Source organism: Poecilia latipinna, unplaced genomic scaffold, assembly GCF_001443285.1.
Source record: "Poecilia latipinna isolate Pla-1442-1.1 unplaced genomic scaffold, P_latipinna-1.0 Scaffold3254, whole genome shotgun sequence".
In the NCBI taxonomy this organism is placed as follows: domain Eukaryota; kingdom Metazoa; phylum Chordata; class Actinopteri; order Cyprinodontiformes; family Poeciliidae; genus Poecilia; species Poecilia latipinna.
This window is the reverse complement of record NW_015115870.1, coordinates 12763-17743: the sequence shown is the minus strand read 5'-3', so window position 1 is coordinate 17743 and position 4981 is coordinate 12763. Positions and strand designations below refer to the sequence as shown.

The 4981-nt window shown below is 37.6% G+C and overlaps 1 long non-coding RNA gene across 1 annotated transcript in view; it reads right to left on the bottom strand.

The window, feature by feature from the left end:
* The window catches only part of LOC106940503 (uncharacterized), a 23613-nt gene extending 20001 nt beyond the window's left edge, over window positions 1-3612 (bottom strand). The window contains exons 1-2 of the long non-coding RNA XR_001423115.1: window positions 3601-3612; window positions 1169-1171 (exon numbers count right to left, since the gene is read on the bottom strand). This is a non-coding gene — a long non-coding RNA (uncharacterized LOC106940503). The remainder of the gene's footprint in view (window positions 1-1168; window positions 1172-3600) is intronic.
* Between the last annotated feature and the right edge of the window lie 1369 nt (window positions 3613-4981).

Below are 4981 nucleotides of genomic sequence, written 5' to 3'. Positions count from 1 at the left end.
GTGCAGAGGGGGGGGGGCTGGGGTGCTTGAGCACCTGCCCCTTTAGTGGTCTCTGCACGGCCCTGATCCTGAGCCACGCTCAACTGCAGGATCAGAGTTCAAAGAATCTTGCTGCTGATGCTGTAGGATCAAGCAGAAATACAAACTAGATAATTCTTTGTTTACATGACAAATAATAGTAACTCCATTAACTGTAAACCCTGCTGTTTCACACAATAACAAAATGAGAACCTCTCTAGATTATTCTCAATTAAAAGCATAATATTTATAACCAAGTGTGTGATTTGTGAAACTTCAATAAAAGTTGATTTCACCATTTTTATGCTTCGGATAACACTAGAACTGCTCTTTATTGAAGTTTCACAAATCAGATAAAGGTTTCACAAATCCCACATTTAGTTTTAAATATTCTGCTATTAGTTGAGAATAATCTAGTCCAGGTTTGAAGAGTCTAGGTGTCAGTCTTTCAACTAGAGTAAATTAAAGATGCTGATGGTATTGAAAAATTAGGTGGAAGTCATTAGCCATTTCCTGAATTGGAAGCTGCATTTGGAAACCAGCTTCAGCATTGTCTGTAGTGTTTTTCTCATCAAATGTATTTTTTCTGCTTACGTCACCAACAACAGCATTATTTTTGTTAACCTACATTAAAAAATATTGTGTCATCAGAGCATATTTTATTTTTCAACCAAAATCAGTTGTAGAAATGTTCAAAACTTTTTCTTTGTTTGCAGGTTTGCTTGAGCAGAAATGGAGTAACATCTGGGGATGTCCTGAATCTTAAGCATTAACTTCATTTAACTTCATTTTTTTAGCACAAAATTTTTATCCATATACTTCAAAATAACTGCTGGTCCATTGGTGCTGGGGAAGTCTGATAACTGATGGGTAGTATTATCTTTACAAACACAGTAAAGATAATATTGTTTTTTTGTTGAGTGGATGAACTTAAATAGACAGGCTCTTAGTACAACAATAAAAATTACTACTTAAATGTTATCTTTGATTTTACAGATTCAGTTATATTAAATTCATTTCACCACAGAATCATTTTTATCAGTGTATAATGTATTTTATACGTGTTCTAATCTGTAGTAAATGCTGAAACTGATTAAATATTGTGTAAGCGTTGCACAGCTGCAGTCTGGTCAACTGGCCTCCCATCCACATGCTCCATGTGTGCTCTCATCCTCTCTGCTCCCAAAACCCTTATTTCCACTTTGACTCATCCCTCTAATAATTTCATTTTGCTAAGCCCTGTCTTCAGTCAACCAGTTTCAACATACATTCATCGTAGCATGAGCCTGCATCTCAGGAGCAGCCGTCTTAGTCGCAGCAGAAACAGCATCTTTCTCTGTGAAAAGCTTTCATGATTCTCCTTCAGGAGCCAAGGTCGCAACTTGGTGAGGTGTAAAAGAACGAGGCTGAATCAGTTCTATTATGAAGGAACCACTGCACAGAAACTCTGCAGCAGCAGTCCATATCCAATGGCAACAACAAAAACAAAAAAAACACATGCAGAGAGTGGTTACTATGGCAACCCACCTCACCTATGACCATCTCTGCTCGCTCCCTTCGTCCATCCATTTTTCCTGTAGGATGGAAGGGGCATCAGAAAGATTTGGTTCCCTTGCATCCCACACAGAAGCAGAAAGAGGGACAAGAAGTGAAAAACGCTAGTCATTTTCTGTTTCTACTCACCCTGTTCTTATGGTGTATCACCCCACAGCCAATCCACGCCTGTTTGAAGCATTGCTAGTCCTTCTCTGTAATCATTCATGTTTTCAGTTCTTTCCTGCTGTCACTGAATGTCAGATGGCAAACATCAGATATTTTAAGCCAACACCACCCAGCTTTTGTAGTTCGATGTGCATTTCCATTTATTTCTTGACTTAATATATAGAAAATAAATTACACTCCAGCTTTCCACCTTCTTTGCTCTTACTTAATAAATAGCAGATGGTTGCGGATGGAAGCTGCTACTAATAATTGTGTTGAACATTTTTTTTATTCTGTTTTTATTTTCATTTCAAATGTTCTTAACCCTTTGTTTTTTCAACCTCTCAGTGTCATGTTCCGTGTTTCTGTGTGTTTATTTTTGAGTTTCTGTGTAGTTCTGTTCCCTGTGAGTCTGTCTCTGCGTCTTCCCCATTGATTGTTTCCCAGGTGTGTCTCATTCCCTTAATTACCCCGTGTGTATTTAAACCCACCTGTTGTCTGTGTTCCTCGTCGGGTCCTTGTCTAAGTTTGTCTATTGTTGTCAATGTACGTCTTGGTCTGCATCAGTCTGTCCGTCGTCGCAGTTGAACTGCTAAGTCCTGTGTCGGCGTCAGCTCTAGTGTTTCAGTCTCTGTAGTCAGTTGCTACCGGCATCTAGCTGTGTGCTTGCCTCTCGCCGTGCTGCCTGTCTTGGACTGTTTTTGAGCTTTATCTCATCATTAAACCATCATTATCTTCATACCTGGGTCTCTGCGTTCATCGCCTCACCACCAACCACACCATGCTTCCTGACACTCAGTTGACTTCACATGTCAACTGTGAAGTCAACCTTATCTAACGCTATAAAGCTTTCTGGTTGGGCGAATCAACCAGAAAGCTTTATTAGTGGATCTGTTCTTTTTTTTTCTTTTGCATTCAATTTTTCTCTTTTACATTCAATTAAAGCATGACCAAACTAATCCTACAAGTGTTGAGCTGGGCTAGGTCTAGACTGCAGGGAGGTCATTTTATCCTCTGAAGCGTCGACCGGTTGGGGGAGGATTGGGAGACTTTGGACAAGGCAGACTAGAAATAGAATTAGTGTCTGCCAGCTTCCTTGCAGTATGCAGACTCATTTGTTGCATATTTCTACACCTTCATGTTACTTTTTTCTTTATAATAACTTCCATCTCTCTCAGGCTAGTGTTCAGTGTTTGGCCAAACTTCCAGGCTGTCTCTCTGTTTCCTGTTGCACCTGTCTCAGGATCAGCAGTATGACTCATAAAGCCAGATATGTATAAAGCTGCTAAATGAATAAAAATAGCTCCCGGGCAGAATCTATTCCAAGCATCCTTTGCCTGTTGTGAAAGTTTATCTGAATGTCCCTAGAGATAGAATTATATCTTTCCAAAGTTACTAGAAAACAAGGAATGCACAATAATTTTTACTAATTCCAGTTTAGGATGCTAATGTTTTAAATTTTGAAAGAAAATTGAACAGTCAAAATCTTTAAAAGTATTATTTGTCCTCATTCAGCTGCTCTAAGCCTAAATTAACCGGTTACATGAGTCAAAGAGATTGGACCCTTTATTAGGCAACGTTAGAGCTGTTATTACTTTCAGACAAGTCTTTAAGTAACATACACTGGGCCAAATAAATATCTTGTACACCCCTGATTTTTTTTTTCCAAGCTTCCTCTCTTTCAAAGAATGAAGATGTCTGTAATATTTATTACACTTCAACTTTGAGAAACAGAACCTAAAATTAAAATGCAGAAAATTGCATAGTTTGATTTTGAAATAATTAGACAATTTGTGCTGAATACTTACATTTATTTTTCACATCAGAAAAGACCTTTATTGTGAGTGAGGATGTGGAATAGAAGAAAAGGAAGGACTTTACTATTTTACTTTTCATGTATTATTGTATCCGATTAAAGCAAAACTCCAAAGACTTTTTTTGTCGACCCACTAACATTTGAACATGTTATAGAAAAGAACTCAGCTGATGATGCTGCTGCCTATTCCCAGGAAGCTGTTTACCCACTGGCCATGGTTTGTGTCCTTCACCACTGCTTCATCTGTAATAGTTAAGATTCCAGAGATGTGGCAGTACGACCTGAAGCCATGATTCTGGCATGAAGAGGTCCAGTTCCATCTCTGTGGAACAACACCAAGTACTTTCATGTTGTAGCACCTTTGGATTGATTTTCCACTGATGATGGGAGCACTGTGCTAAGAGTCCTTGCTGGTTGGTAGCTGATGAAAAACTTATTTAGTGCAAAAAAATACTAATTAATATTTTAAAATTTATACAGTGAATTTTTCTGGACTTTTTGTCTTTCACAGTTTGATAGGGGTTTATGATGGAAATTTCAGAGCTCTCCCTTTGTTCCTTTGTTGTAAGAGGGGAAAATGTGAAAAACTAGTTGTGAATTGCATACCTTTTCTCCCCACTGTTTGTCCTTTTTTCTTAGATTTACAGATTTCACTCGTGCACAAGAATTTGTAGTCTCCTATAAAATTCTACACCAAAAGATGAAGATAATGCTGCAAGCTGTTTTTTTGTCTCTGTTGATGGATGTACGGAACATTTCACCTTTAGGGTGTCGAGCAACGAAACATCCACCATTAGATTATCCACCACCAGATACTGTTGTCATCAACATAGTGATAAATGGTTTTACATGTAAATGCTTACATACCTACACAACAAATACAGATTGCATACACTCTGTAGAGACACAGACTTTCCCCTGCCTGTCAACTGTCAAGGCCCACAGTTGCAACATTATTACAGTCATCAATCACAGCTCAAACATTGATTTACATGGAGAATATTATGATGTTGCCATAACTGTCATGTTTTTCAATAACAATAGATTATGTATTACTCTCTTACTGTACAAACAGATTCATGTGTAATCTGTTTAGAAACAGCAGCTTAAACCTGCAAAGGTTTTGAATAATGACATTGTTTTGTTAATGTTTTGGTTTTTGACAAAATAAAATTGTACAATCATCCTGCACCAGCACCGTTACGTGCTATGGTGGCATTAACCAATAGATAAAATGATATTTTTGCAGTATCCAATATTTTGAAGTTTATAATGTTTGCTGACGATACAAATTTCTTTTTTTCTGGAAAAAATATGGATGAAATAATAAAAACAGTAGAAAAAGAACAATTGGTTCCTGCCATGCATTGCATAGCAGGCCCCAATTAGCTGAGTTGAAAACATGGTTTGATTATAAGTTGTCATTAAATGAAGGAAAACTAAATT